At 47.1% G+C, this 16,130-nt stretch overlaps 1 long non-coding RNA gene across 1 annotated transcript in view; it reads right to left on the bottom strand.

Annotated features, from left to right (window-relative positions):
• LOC146203233 (uncharacterized) overlaps positions 1–15,049 on the bottom strand; it is a 39,294-nt gene extending 24,245 nt beyond the window's left edge. The window contains exons 1-2 of the long non-coding RNA XR_014703827.1: positions 14,870–15,049; positions 13,265–13,349 (exon numbers count right to left, since the gene is read on the bottom strand). This is a non-coding gene — a long non-coding RNA (uncharacterized LOC146203233). The remainder of the gene's footprint in view (positions 1–13,264; positions 13,350–14,869) is intronic.
• Positions 15,050–16,130: the final 1,081 nt, after the last annotated feature.

Here is a 16,130-nt window from a genome sequence, read left to right as displayed (position 1 = left end):
CCCTTTGAGCTTAGCAGCAGGGAAGACAAAAGCGGAGGGAGCAGTACGTCTGGTCCTGCGTTTTGACGGCAGGAAGCGGAGGCATCGCTTCGTCTGTCTATCTGCCCGGCTTAGCCATACCAGTTATTCTGGGAAGAGATTTTCTTTCGAGCGAAGGCATTGTGCTTGACATGGGGGAGAACGGCTATGCTACAGCCCCTTCACCCCCCTCATTCCCTTTGTTAGCGCGCCCAAACAGGAATGCGTCGCTCAGCGAGCGAGCGTCCACGCTTCTGTGGCAGACGGCTCCCCCGCGACACTGAATGGTAGCCCATTAGAAGCAATTATCGCGTCCTTCTCAGGAACCGGTAGTCAGCGCCGAAGGCTCGTGGAAACTTTACTCCCGTTTTCGGATTTCTTCACAGAGAAACCAGGCAGAACCGACTTGCTTCAGCACGAGATCGAAACGGGTGATGCGCGCTTCTCGACAGCGCCCTTGACGAGATGATAGATACCGGCGCGGTGAGACCCTCACAAAGTCCCTGGGCGTCCCCAGTGGTTCTAGCACCAAAGAAAGATGGTTCGGTCAGGCTGTGTGTTGAGTATCGAAAGCTCAACTCACTGACGCCTACGGTTGCGTACCCTTTCCAGTCGATCGAGGCTGTAATGTTCGCGTTAGGGAACGCAAGGTTCTTCACAGTCCTGGATGCAAGCAGAGGGTACCTGCAGATTTAGGTGGCGGAATGTGACATTCAGAAAACCGCATTCACCTGTCACCGCGGGCTCTTCGAATTTGCTCGACTCCCGTTTGGTTTGTCTAATGCACCGAGCACGTTAATGCGATTGATGGACATCGTGCTGGGCGATGCAAGGTTCAACTACGCGATGGCGTACCTCGACGACGTCGTGATATTCTCACAGTCGTTCGAAGAGCACCTCATTCACCTGAATTCCGTTCTTGAATGAGACGTGCGGGTATAACGATCAACTCAAAGAAAGTGCAGTTGGCATCAAAGAGAGTGAACCTCTTGGGATTTGTGGTTGATGATGGCACTTTGAGACTGAACAATGACAAACTGCAGGCAATTCTCAACTACCCGTGCCCGACGGACGTGAAAAGCTTGCAGAAGTTTTTGGGAATGGTTGCCTTCTACAGAAAATTCATCCCTAGTTGTTCAGAACTCGCTAGGCCGTTGAACCAGCCTTTGCGGAAAGGCTCGAAGTGGGTCTGGGGCAAGGAACAGAACGACGCTTTTGTTGCCTTGGCTCGCGCGATAGCGAATACCGCTAGTTTGCGCCTCCCCGACCTAAACAAGCAGTTTGTCTTGCAGACAGATGCTAGTGATGCCGGTGTAGGAGCTGTTTTGTTGCAGGAACACGAGGGCAAGCTGCGCCCTGTCGCGTTCGCTAGCCGCACGCTCACATCGGCGGAGCGGAATTACTCCATGACCGAAAAGGAATGCCTGGCGATAATGTTCGCATTGTCAAAGTTCGACATGTACCTAGACGGAGCGGTTTTCACCGTGCAGACAGATCACCAAGCACTTTCGTGGTTAAAGAGGCTGAAAAACCCCGCAGGCAGACTCGCGAGATGGGCGCTGACGTTGCAACGTTACGCGTACGCCATTGAGTACCGCCGCGGAAGCATGAATAAGGTGGCCGATGCTTTATCGCGCGCACCGTTGAAGGATGGCAGAAGTGCAGAAGAGGCGCAGACCAGCATTGCTGAAAGCGGCGTCGCCGCTAGTGGAGAGGAGGAAAGGGCGGACGCGAGTGTCGCGCCCTGCGTAGTTAAAAAGAGAAAGGAGGCGGACAGAGTTGCCGCGCGGTGCTGCGAGAGAGAGAAGGCGCAGCAGCTGGTGGCGGCGACTACTCGCCTGCCAAGAAGCGAGGCAGAGAGAAATCTGTCATGGGGAGTAGCGGTCAGTAGGGAAGAGCTAATTAAGGCCCAGAAAGCAGACGGTCTATGCCAGCGGGTGCTGACAGAGCTTGCGAATAGTGCAGTTTGCACCGGGAACGCTGAGGGCAAGTACGACGCGTATCTGCTGGGCGATGACGGTTTACTGCTCCGCTACATCCCCCAACTTGATGAGGAAGAGGCGATCGCATCCTCCTTCCGAGTCGTGGTCCCGAGGAAGTTGCGGAAACGATTCCTCCAGTACTTCCATGACTCAGCGCTGGCAGGCCATGGCAGCGTCAGTAAGACTTACGACAAGTTATGCCGTGTCGCGACCTGGCCAGGTATGACAAAGGATGTGCTGGGTTACGCCCGTACATGTCCTGTTTGCCAGGTAGCCAAGCCTCGGGTGGGGAAACCCGCTGGCATGATGAAGCCGGTAGTTAGCAACTATCCGTGGCAAGTGGTCGCGTGCGATATCATGGGACCTCTCCCTCGCTCCGCGCGCGGACACCAATATATCCTGGTAATAACGGACCACTATTCCAAGTGGGTTGAGGTTTTCCCCCCTAGGAAGCTTGTGTCAGAACGGATTTGGGAGAAACTGTTGGAGACATTCACTCGTTTCGGTTTCCCTTCCGACCTGATTACAGACAATTTTTCGTATTTCACAAGCAAAGTCTGTTGATTCCTGTCGGGCGCTTCAAATCCGCCACAGGAAAACGAGTCCCTATCACGCTCAGAGCAACATAACCGAGAGAGTGAATCGGAATGTTAAGAGTATGCTGGTCGCGACGACCGAGCAGCACAGAGATTGGGACGCACGGTTGTCCGAACTGGCTTTCGCCACTAGAACAACCGTGAACAAGTCGTTGGGTATGACACCTGCTTACTTGAATTTTGGGAAAGGGATCGCTTTTCCGCTAGAGAACGCCCTACTTGACGCGGCGGGGCCCGCGCCCCCTCCGCTTACGCAGTACGCGGCAAAGCTCCGCGAGCGCCTTGAGGCAGCGCAGCGCGCGGCTCGTGAAAACCTCAATGTCGCGCGCATGGAGCAAGCGGATCAGTACAACAAAGGTCGTCGTCACGTCGTTTTCAACACGGGCGACTTGGTACTGAAAAGAACGCACCCGCTTAGTAACGCAGCGCGTGGTTTCGCCGCGTCGCTAGCGCACAAGTGGGTTGGACCGTTCGAAGTTACGGCACGGACCCACTCACCTACCAGCTGCGGTTGTTGGCGAGCGGTGAACCCGCTGGTCCGGTGCACGTCGCAGACTTGAAAGCTTACCACCTTCGCAAGGACGGTAACTGCGAAGCGGGGGAAGCTCAAAGCAATGCAGCGATCTCCCCCAAAGTAAGGCGTACAGGTAGCAACCCGGTTCGCAACCGACGCTATAACCTAAGGCCAAGGTAGTGCACTACTTTGTCTAACGTCTTTGCTTCTTTCAGAATGCATTCTGATAAGATTTTGCAGCAGCCAGATGAATCACCGTCGCTCGGGCGGGAAACCGCACCCAGCGCATGGTTCAAGGAGGGGCCACTTAAACAGGGGGTACCCCCCTAGTTTGTAGTGGTTTGTGAGCCATCATTGTGACCAGCGCGGCCATGCTGGCCGTCTTCAACGAATCTGGATTGGAGCCCGCTGCCCAGGCCTGGAGTGCGGGCCTCAGGAAGCCAGGTGTGCCCGGGGCGGAAACGCCTGCTGCAATGTGCATCCAGCACGGCGCCACGTGGAAAGGGGTTAACGATGTAGAGCCGCAGCTCAGGGCCGCTGCCAGGCGTATCCGTGGCCGAGCCCAGCTGCGCTGTGACCCCGAGGATGTGGCCGCTGCCGGAGAGGGACTAGCCTGAACAGTCCCGCCATGCCTGCTGTTTCTCCCGTCCCACGGACCAACTGAGATGGCATCCCGCCAGAGCCTGGCGACAAGCCTTCATATTTTACGCCGACCCGGGCTCGGACATGGACATGGCCCGTGGCGCGGCGCGCATTCGAAGGCCGCGCCACTTCCCAATGCTCCCTGCGCGGTGCCTGTTTCCTTCTCCCCGCTCGCTCGGGGATAACCGGTCCCGCGCGAGGGGGCTATAAAAGAAGCACGGTGTAAGAATAAAAGAAGGCACGCGCCGCCGTCTCGCTCTCTCTTGGTCCGTGCCTCTTCGTTCCTGCTTCGCGCCTGGAGCTTCTGCACGGAAGACGACCCGCAGGCTGCAGCCCCCCGGACGACGACCTAGCACCGACTGCGACGATCCCTGTGAGATTAAAGATGTTTGTTATACGGCCCGCTGTGTATTTGTCGTGCGCATCCCTCGGGCAGAGGAATCGCCCACACTGCATAGAACACCGTCGCCGCCATACAGAAAGAGGAGGGGAGGGTCCCCCCCCCCCCTGTTCCTGTGTGGCGGACAGGGTGCTCTTCAGTTGTCGACGCGCCGGTTATTTCACGTAGGCCCCGGCACGTCGACGAATACGTGACCACCTTTCCACGGCTAGACCTGGTTCTTGGCGCTGCGGAAGCGAGGGTATCATATTGTTTGCTTCGGCATCGGCGGCGTTGTCCCTGAAACCAACTCCGCAGCTGGGGATGACTCACTATCGGCGTCAGCAGCATCAGTCAGTCGCTGCTATCTCTTCCCTCCTCCCTTTATCGCGTTGTCCGCTTGCTGCGCGCGCTTCTGCCCCCATCGTTTGCCGCTGGGTGTACACTCCGCCCCCTCCCCCCTCTTCCTGCGAGTCTCCAGTTGTCAAAGCGCCGGCTCGAACTTAATTCCTTTCTTCGCTCCTCCTCCAATGCAACCCCTGTGCGGTGGCAATCAGAGAGCCAGATCGGTGGCGGCGGATCTGTATATGTGCACCGCCCGAGCCGAAATTGCCGCTGCCGTTCGCCACTGCGAATTTATCTGCCTGTTCTTTCTGAGCCATGAGCGAGACGACCGGTGGAAGTCCTCCGTCTGCTGCTGCTGCTGCTGCTGCTGCTAAACGAGCTGCCAGAGCAGAGGCCCAGCGCCGTCGCCGCCAGAATCCAGAGCAGTAAGCAAGGCTGAAGCAGAAGCTCATCGCCGCCGTCGAGAAGACCCTGCCGTTCGCACCGCCGAAGCGGAGGCTCATCGCCACCGTCGAGAGTAACCAGGTGTAAGCGAGGCTGAAGCAGAAGCTCATCGCCGCCGCCGAGAAGGGAGTCTTTGTTAAAGGAATACGTGTGAAAAATAAAAAAAAAAAATTCTGTGATAGCGCATACATGTGTTGCTCGATTTCTTTGCCTCAATCTATCGAAAAGGTGAAACAGCTTATTTGCTGCGCTCAGAAAGTAACGTAATCGTCGGTAATTTTTTTCCTTTAACACTATAATGCAGCGATCGCGCCCAACGACTGGTAGGAAAACATCACTTCAAAAGCACATATTTCCAAAAAATGCGGTGGGCGTCCCCAGGCTCATATTTTTAACCCTTTCTAATTTTAACAATGACTTTGCCTTTTTCAAGAAAAAAAAAAATGTAACAACCGCATAATGCACTGCGTCCCCGTTTAAAGCGCCTGGCCTTGCTAAAGGCGTGTAATTATTAATTTTTTTTTCTAGTCGGCACGTGGTGTTCAGACCAATTGTCATTCCATTGAGCAACAGGCATTCCATGCCTTTCGGCGTTTTGAAAGTGCGTCGGCATGCGTGACTGGGCCGATCGAGCGAGAGAGGCACAGTAGATAAATGAAAAAAAAAAACAAACAAACAAAAACAACAACAACAAAAGACTGCCGGAGAGCCCTCGCTTGGGATAAGAGACTGAACTACATATACACAAAGGCGATGCAGCGGCGCGGCTGCTGACGGGTCACACTCCCGCACAGGTGTTTGCGATGGGTATCGGGTTAATGCTGGTGTTTCCAGGGTACACGAACACAGGCCCGGTCCAACGTCAAAATTGTGTGGAGTCTCTGGCCTAAATTAAGGCATGAGTTTTCAACCACTCACAACAGAATAATTCGTTCTACGAGAAGATCACACTTACCAGTCATAACACCGATGCGCGCCTTTTCGCGTCTTTCTACAATAATTCATTTCGCCCCTCGCCGCTTCCTCCCTCTCACTGCCAAGCTGCACCCCTCTTAGCTCTGCACCCGGTGCGGACCGCACCCCCCTCGCGACGTCACATAGTGAACTCCAGCTGTGCTCCTTTGGGCAATATTATATGGCTCTACTTTAGTTATATGTACGCAGTTAAAAAAAAATTCCTTGACTACACTCTCGAACAAGAAGGGGGAGTCATACTAGATGATGAATTTATTGCAGCAGCCCATTTTGTTGTCCTGTTTTTACTACCTCAAATGTTTTCTGAACGTTTTATCCTACCTAACGAACACACCTTCCCAACATTAAAGGACGTTATTTTTTTTTTAATGCATTCATTATGCAAGTGAATATGGTAAAAAAAAAAATTAGTTTTTATGACGTTTCTTGGGATGCATAGAAGAAAAGTAGTAATCTATTTATTAATATTACAGCTCTTCAATGACAAAAAAAAAAAACATATATACTACAGCAATATAAATATGTCTTAAAACCATAAAAGCCTAGTAATACCTCTATAAATTCCACTCACAACTTATATCTCAATTCTGTGATCAAAGAGGAAAATAAACACTACATTCTGCAAATAATCGAGGTGAAATGAAAGGTTGAACAGGGGTGTACAGTTGGCAGTCTTCATGACAGTCATACATGCTTATCTTTTATCAAGTTATAAAAATCCTGATGCTCCAGTACAATAAAGCTGGGTGCAAGAGTTCTGTTGTTCTCTTTAAGAAAAAAGGGACAGACCAGCTGCTATGGTAAACTGCAAGCAGTCTGAGAAATGCCACAATAATTAGAAACACTCCTTGTGACACTGTAACCACTTCGAAGTCCTGAGGCATGTCAGAATGAAATTACAAAATCGACTTTTCTCTGCTGCGCTCTCTCCGATGAAGCTTCTGTGCACTGGGAAAGTAATTTAGGATAGCTGCTGGTCATTCAACAGCTTTCGCTGAAGGCGAATAACTAAAGCTACATAAACCCTAGCTTGGTGGAGAAAACTAGGCAGCCATTTTTAGAAGTGATCTGCAACTTTCGCATTGACACTTTCTTCTTCAAGCCAATAAACAAAAAGTTAGGCAGTTAGTCCTTATTAATTATTTACTATTGGCAAGTTTGGTGAAATAAGTGCATATGTACAAAAAAAAAAGATCAAGCAGAGTTTCACAATTAATACAGGGGAAAAAAAAATAACAATCTCCACAGCTCCAAGACATTAACAGGAGCTTGTGGCCAATGATACAGCAGCATACCCCAGCTAAGATGGATCGCTACGAAAGAATCACACCTGCAAAGTGTCATGTTTCACTTTGGAAGTATTCAAGACAATTTAAGTAATTTTAAAGATTGTAATTACCAATTGCAGGGCATTTTCTACTCAAAACGCACATTTTATCTCCATCAGGGCAGCATGCATGGCAGCAACATCTACTTACAAATAATTGCTTCATTTAGATAAGATGAAAAAAAGGTATTTTTTATTATTCATTCCTCTTCAGCACCACTTAACTAATTATGCATACTTTTTACAGCCTAGCTACTCCTAATCATGACTTGTGAATGCATAAAAGACTGCAAATTGAGATTAACATCTCGAAGTAATAAATGGTGGCCACTGCAGCCAGAATTGATCCCAGCTCCTTCGGCGCAGTAGCCCAGTTACCTAACCACTGAGCCACAGCAACAGGAAAGTGCATGAATAGAAATGCCGAAAAAGACACCTTGAGATTAACCAGAAAAGGCTCCATCAGTGTGAAAAACTAGCATATCGAAGGCCACACTGATAAACTATACCAGATCTTTTGGCCTGATAACACAGTGGCAGCGAGGCACAGATAAGGGAGCGGAATGTGCATGCTTTGGCTAAGACTCCATAAATAAAGCAAAAATGTGATTCACTGGAGAAGGTAATGGCAACCCACTCCAGTATTTCCTGCCAAGAAAACCCTATGACCAGTCACAATAGCATTAATGATATGGCGCCGGAAGATTAGCCCCCCAGGTTGGAAGGCGTCCTACATATGTTACTGGGGATGAACAAAGGGCGATTCCTAGTTGCTCCAGGACGAATGAAGCAGCTGGGCTAAAGCCAGAAGGACGCTCAGTTGTGGATGTGTCGGGAAGCGACCGGAAAGTTCGATGTTGAAAGGAGATATATCACATAGCAAAATGGAATGCGATCTATGACGCAAGGTAAACTGGATGTCGTCAAGCGAGAAATGGACAGATTGAACATTGATATCTTGGGTATCAGCGAGCTCAAGTGGACTGGAATAGGAGAATTTCATTCTGGCGACCATTATGTCTTTTATTGTGGGCACGAATTAATCCAGGAGAAGAAATGGGGTCGCTCTCATAGTAAACAGAAGAATGGGAAAGCAGTGCTAGAGTACACCCCAAAAACGACCGAATGATTTCACTTCGGATCCAAGGTCACCCTTTAAACATAACAGTTATCCAAGTCTATGCACCAACCACTACTGCTGAAGAAGCTGACGTTGAGAGATTTTATGCTGACCTGCAATGCCTTTTAGACCGCACTCCATCATCAGACGTCCTTTTTCTCATTGGAGACTGGAATGCTAAGGTGGGGAGTGAAGAAATATCCGGAATTACAGGCAAGTTCGGTCTTGGTGAACCAAATGAAGGCAGAGGCTAGTAGAGATTTGTCAAGAAAACAACCTGACCATAGCGAATACTCATTTTCAACAGCACAAGAGACGCCTGTACACATGGACTTCACCGGACGGTCTGTACAGGAATCAAATTGATTATATTCTTTGCCAGCAGAGATGGAGAAGCGCTATACAAGCAGTAAAAACAAGGCCTGGGGCCGATCTTGGCACCGATCATCAGCTTCTTGTTGCCAAATTTAAGCTTCGATTCAGGAAAAGGCAGAAAACTAGAAGGCCTTTCAAGTATGATCTGGATCAAATTCCATCAGAATATGCTGTGGAAGTGAGGAATCGATTTCAAGAATTACATCTAGAAGACAGAGAGCCCGAAGAGATGTGGACTGATATTCATGATATAATACAAGAAGTTGCTACTAAGGTAGTTCCAAAGCAAAAGAAATGCAAGAAAGCTAACTGGTTATCTGAAGAGTTATTTTGCTGCCATTATCTGAAGAGGCTTTGCAAATAGCTGAGGAAAGGAGGATGGCAAAAGTTATGGGGGAAAGAGAAAGATACAAGGTTCTCAATGCGGATTTTCAGAAAATAGCAAGAAGAGATAAGAATGCCTTCCTGAACATACACTGCCAAGCAGTCGAGGACAACAGCCAACTGAGGAACACAAGAGCTCTGTGTAAGACAATCAAAGATATCAAAGGAAGCTTCTGTGCTAAGCTGGGCATGATAAAGGACAAACGAGGCAGGGACCTCACTGAAGCCTCAGAGATAAAGAAGAGGTGGCAGGAATACACAGAACTGTACAAGAAGGACCCGGATGTGCAAACCCAACATAACACGGTTGTGATTACTGATCTCGAGCCGGGCATCCTGAAGAGTGAAGTTGAATGGGCCTTAGCCAGCCTTGCTAAGAACAAGGCTAGCGGAATTGATGGCATTCCTGCTGAGTTGCTTCAAAACCTATACCATGAAGACACTGTTAACGTTCTGTATACATTATGTCAGAAAATTTGGACAACCCTGCAGTGGCCACAGGATTGGAGGAGGTCAGTTTACATCCCTATTCCAAAGAAAGGAAGTGCCAAAGATTGTTCCAACTACCGCATGATTGCGCTTATTTCGCATGCTAGCAAGGTGATGTTGAAAATCCTCCAAGGTAGGCTGAAGCAGTATGTGGATCGGGAGCTTCCGGACGTGCAAGCTGGGTTTCACAAGGGCAGAGGAACTAGAGACCAGATTGCCAACCTTCGCTGGATCATGGAAAAAGCAAGAGAGTTCCAGAAACCCATCTACTTCTGCTTTATTGATTATGCAAAAGCGTTTGACTGCGTAGATCACAGCAGATTGCGGCAAGCTCTCCAAGAGTTGGGAGTTCCAATTTACCTCATCTGTCTCCTCAGGAACCTGTATGAAGGGCAAGAGGCCACAGTCAGAACTGGGCATGGTCTTACTGATTGGTTTCCGATCGAGAAAGGAGTGAGGCAAGGCTGCATACTGTCGCCCTGCCTATTTAACCTATAGGCAGAGTGCATCATGAGGAAGGTCGGTCTGGACGAGTCTTCAGCTGGAGTGAAGATTGCTGGAAAACGTATCAACAACCTTAGATATGCGGATGATACCACTTTAATGGCAGAAAGTGAAGTGGAACTCAAGAGACTTCTGATGCGCGTACAAGAAGAGAGTGAGAAGTTTGGGCTTAAACTGAACATTAAAAAGACAAAGATCATGGCGTCTTGCCCTATCAAGTCCTGGAGCATCAAGGGACAAGAAATGGAAGCTGTGACAGATTTTCTCTTCTTGGGCTCCAATATTACCCCGGAAGGAGACTGCAGCCATGAAATTAGGAGACGCCTGCTTCTGGGAAAGAGAGCCATGGCTAGCCTTGACTGCCTAGTAAAAGACATTACACTGCCAACCAAGATCCATATAACTCGTGCTATGGTCTTTCCAGTTGTGATGTATGGATGCGAGAGTTGGACTGTGAAGAAGGCTGACCGCCGAAGAATTAACGCGTTTGAATTGTGATGCTGGCGGAGACTCTTGAGAGTTCCTTGGATGGCCAGAAGATCACATCAGTCGATATTGTCGACCATAAATCCTGACTGCTCATTGGAGGGTCAAATTCTAAAGTTAAAGCTCAGCTACTTTGGTCATCTTATGAGAAGAAAGGAGTCGCTGGAGAAAGATTTGATGCTGGGAAAGGTTGAGGGTCACCGGAGAAGGGGTAGGCAGCGAACGTGATGGTTAGATGGCATGCTCGAGGCGCTGCAGATGAAGTTATGTGATGTTAGGAAGATAGTGAGAGACCGGAAAGCGTGGCGTGATATGGTCCATAGTGTCACGAAGAGTCGGACACGGCTGAACGACTGAACTGAAGGGGAATAAGGTAAGAGGTACGTACGAGACTAATGGATTAAAAGTGAAAAAGGATGGCAGTCAGTCATCAATAAGGGGTATACTGCTACCGATGCCTATACACACATTAACCTTAGAAGAACCTCTTGTTGGGCTAGTTGGTTCATGCTTTTTTCTTAATGACAGCCACAGGAAAAAAAAGCTCTGTCCTCTTCGTTTTCTTCCTATGACTGTGTTTTCCGTGTGCACAACCCGTTATTAAGAAAAAAAAATCAACCACTTCCTGGTATCAAACACGAGAATGAAAAAGATAAGGAGGGTAAAGTGATAGAGAATGTGGCCTTGGATGGTTTCTTTAATGATGGATGATATTTACTGGTACAATGACATATGAAGTCATAGTGCCAAGTGCCATTTTAGTGTGGGCTGCTACTGGTGCCCTGCAGAAGTACATGTTTTTCTCTGAACTTAAATGAAATTGCTTTCACATTGCCAGCAACAAGGATTTATTCATTTCAGTGCCAGTTTTAACACTACTTAACACTACCAGCTAGCATGTACCACATTATTATAGGTACACTCAAACGCTTCATTTTTGTCAAATAACTCATGAGATTACTTGCCTACATGATGATGACATTACAAGTGTTTACTGCATCTGGAAGCCTGAGGGTAGGTGCTTGCTCAGAATTTTATGGCAATTCTTCCAGTGCATTCGCGTTGGCAACATCACTGGCATGCATACCTGTCCCCCTTCCCACTCTCCAGTTTTTCAGATTTTTGAACATTAACATGCAAAAATCGGTATAGGGGTGTGCAAGGAAACTTGAACTCCTCTTCACTTCTTGCTTTGTTTCTCCTCCTCCTTCCAGCATCTAGTGTCAATTTCTACAATAGCTAACTCCTTTGAATATTTGACAGCACCACACACCTCTCTTCTATAGTCAGTCTCCTTTCATTTTCACTGCATGTTACCCATTTACCTCTCACTTTGTCTTGCATCTTGTAGAACTGCCAAGTTTTCTTCATTTGATCCTTTAATACTATGCTTTTATTCTCTTCTGGTATGCTTTTCTTTTTCACCCACTACATCTCTCTTTTGGGCACATTTGCAACACTGCCTCTTCTTTCAGGCCTTTCAGAACCAATCATAATCATATTTCTTGTATGTTCAGTTTATCCTTTGGCTATTTCTTTTTTTCCTTTGGCAGGTGTTTTCCTTTGTCTTTTTGCCACTTTTTCATCTCTCACTGCCTACTTTCAGCAGCAAAATTCAACTAACTACTTTACTCATTGCTGATAGAGCTCCAGAAAGCATATGTCAGTCTGCTTCTTTGCTTCAGTGCTTCCTTTACAGGCCGCCAACAACAAAGACAGCAACCAGAGTGTGATGACACTAACCACACAAGACTAACGTGCCAAGAATAACAAATCTGCGAGGGTACAGCCTCCCACAGAAATGTTGACCAGGCTTTCTGAACTACTTCTACATCCCTTGACCTTATTTTCACCATGAATGTGCAATTCCAAGATTGCAGCAGGGCCTGGTTTCCCGTGCTTTTGGTTTCGTAAACGTTCAACCCCAGCTTGGGTGTTTGCCCGTCGCTTCTCAGTGGTGCAATTTGTGATGTGCCATTTGATTTGATGTGTACCCATTCATGAAGTCCGGATACGAACTTTGATGTCAATATGCTCGCACAAACTAGCACTGTTTGTGGAAAACATTTGGAGCCCCTGTGAACAAGCTGAGCTGAGAAAAAGGGGGAGCATGAATGCAAGACTTCCAGGCAGCATCCAATAATTCCTTGACTCTCATTTTCTGAAATACATAGTTTGTTCGATAAAGAACATTTACTGTCTTCACACCTTTGAGTTCGTTTGCGACCTTCAATTTTATCTTTTAGGCAACTCCGGCCAGCTGCAAAAAATGGGCCAAGCAGCAACTGTTGCTAATTAACAACATGCAAAAATTCAAGCAGAACTAACAAAATTTTGATACTGGGTATATTAGCTAGCACGAAGTGAAAGTAAGGATGTTTTTTTTCTTTGATTCTTTTGTACATAGTATTTTAGGCATTCAAGGGTTGCAGCAGGCCTTCTTCGCATGTCGCCAGCTTGCACCTTGATGCAAAAGCAGCTGCATTCAGAGCTCTCGCTAGAAAAAAAAAAGAAAAAAAAAACAAAAGAAAAAGAAAGGACAGTACAATAAAGTGGCAATGGGCAGCAGGATGTGCTAATGCCCAGAAATACTAAGCGTGATTTTACTTTTCTTACTCATAAGCAGACTTGTGCAAAGATTTCACGCAACACGATGTTAATCAATGGACATAAAATGTACATACCAAGCTTTGACACGTCTTTGATGTTTCGCATCTCATCGTCAAGAACAATATATCTTTGTATAACAAACCCGTTTGCTCAGCAATCCTGCGAATAGAAGCAACGTAAAATATCACAGATAACTGAGAAATTTGCATCACTATAACCCACTGCAATTTATAATGGAAGTAACTAAGTTAAGCAATCCCTTGAGTAGTGGCAGATCTGAATGCAATTGAATTAATGAGTTTTAGCCTGCCACAGCTACACCACAGGGGATTGCTCCAGATTAATATTTGTAATCTGATTCTCACAATACGCATAGAACATCACACATTTTCACGTACAGTACAAAACATCCGCATACTAAATTGCAGTACATGTGATTTTGCATTTTGCCTGCATTTAAAAGTGGCTGCTGCGGCCAGGATAAAACCTATAGCCTTGTGCTACTGAGTAGCGCAATGCCAGGGTCAATAAGCCAACATAGTAAGTATGTGAGTCTGAATGTATTCCACTGCATTCCAAAACACTGTGATGTGGATGTCGACTGCTATTAAACTGCTATCAAAATGTTTACTATGGGCAGGGGTTAGACTTTGTTTCTTATTTTTTAAAAATTTGATGGACTTTCTTGGATGTTTATTTCAGAATGCAATTTTTTTTTTCAGTATAAATATTATTTTCTATTGATAAATTAGTTGGTTTGTTTTTTTTTTTGTTTTTTCACTGGGATATGGTATTCCAGAGCAGTGTACGCAAAGTTTTTTCTTCTGCTAATTGGAGCATTTGATTTGCAAGTGCATCAACACACAAATGGTCACATTTAATGCTCCGGTTGTACAACAAAATGCTACTGCCAGAAGACTGACAGAAATAATATAGCCGTCAGAGAAAAAAAAAATCGTAAGGATAGGCTTATCTGCAGCTTAGTGCATGAACCAGTGAAAGCTGTTACAGCTTTAATTTGGCCACGTAGCCTAGCAACATAGGCTTGCATTCTGCCGTGGAACCGCACTCAAACTGCACATTCCTTCGCCCTTGTCATAACCTCTTTGCATGGTGGACACCCTTTCCCATTTTTCCTGTGGCAGCCAGCTCTCGCCATAACCTCTCAAGCCATGAGGCGACAGGTCGCCTCACACTATTCCCTCTTGCCCTTGCTCTCCCTCCTTCCTCATAAAATGCATGGAGAGGGGATAACCTCTCTCTACTTAGCCACCACGGCAGGTGGCAACTAAATAATTCACTAATTAAGGCCTATATGCCCGACGCTGTAGATTCCACGGCAATGCAGGAATCTACTCAACCAACGAAGTGCCTTGGGCAGGTGATGAGAGAGGACAGCACGTTAGCAGACATTTGGCAAAAATGTATGGCCTCCCAGTCTACGCAGGCATGTAAGACAGTGGAGTAATACCTAAAAATGCACCAACACATCCTTGGCTTGCGCACATTGTTAATTTTATCCTCTAACATAGAACTCCCACAGCGAGCTGTGCAGTGCATGCCATGAGTACCAACATTTTTCAGAAACTGAATTCACAAAATTGAATTTTCTATACCATTTTTTTCCCCCATTTCAGTTTAAACCAAATAGCCCAACTCCTAGCTATGTACATACGTACATGTCCCTCCGTGGTGGTGCAATGGTTAAGATGCTTGACTGCTGTGCCGATCGTACTCGGGTTCTATCCCGACCGCCAGCGGCTGCGTTTTGATGGAGGCAGAACGGAGTATGTCCGTGTTCTGTGCGATGTCAGCGCACGTTAAAGACCCCCGGTGGTCGAAATTACTCCGCAGCCCTCCACTACGGCACCCCTTCCTCTTTTTCCACTTTCACTACCACCTTTCTCCCTTACCTTACGGCACAGTTCAGGTTTTCACAGAACAAGTGCGATAGATACTGTGCCTTTCCTTTCCTGTGAACAAATTATTATTATTATTATTATTATTATTATTATTATTATTATTATTATTATTATTATTATTATTATTATTATTATTATTATTATTATTATTATTATTATTATTATTATTATTAGTTCTGCGCGCCTCCGCAGGGGGCCGCCACCGCCGCCTTCAATGCATAGAGTTAATACAAAGACTCTAGAGGGAAAGCTGGGCAGGGAAACGAGCTACGAGTATGGTGTCTAGAAGGGGGCAGTGTGACGGGCGGGAGCCGGCGAAGCGCACAGCGGAGCGATGAAAGCTATAGATGGCGCTACTTGCAGCAGGTGTGCAGCCGTCGCGGCGGTTGGAGGGGGCGGCACAGGGCACCAGGCAGGCGTGTCGCGTGAATTTTGTGTCGCGTTTGAATTTTTATTCTGGTGCGATGCCAACATGACGAAATGTTTGCAGATCGGAGATGAAAAGATGCATTGTTTTCTCCATCAGTGCGCGCAAATGGAGTTTAGCGACGTAATTTACGAAAAGCAAGCTTTAATTGAACGCATATCAGAATATTAACTCTGTACGCGCTTAGTTTTCACTAAAAGCTTGATAGCACAAGTGAACATGGACAACGAACACGGACAATTCGGAACTTTGACTGGGAGCTTTGGAGTTCGGATGCAGCCGCGGAAAATATATAATGAGTGGCCACAGAAAAAAAAAAAAAAGACGTACTAGCAAATTAGTTCTCAGCGCGCTACGACACGCTAAGAAGTAGACAAACGTAAAACAGACAGGACGACGAACAGAGCGCTGTCTGTTCGTCGGGCTGCATGCGCCAGCAACATGCCGTTTATGGAATCACGTTACTTGGAAGTTGTAGCTCATAAATAATAGGTGCACTTATGGATGATCTGGCGCATCTCATATCATGCACTAAATATTTTCCATCACTGCTTTTGCTGGACAAATCCACAAGACCAAAGGAAACACTTC

Source organism: Amblyomma maculatum, chromosome 1 (assembly GCF_055883805.1).
Source record: "Amblyomma maculatum isolate TAMU_Amacu chromosome 1, ASM5588380v1, whole genome shotgun sequence".
Lineage (NCBI taxonomy): Eukaryota > Metazoa > Arthropoda > Arachnida > Ixodida > Ixodidae > Amblyomma > Amblyomma maculatum.
Note: the sequence above shows the minus strand (reverse complement) of the source record. Positions and strands in the feature narration are given on the sequence as shown.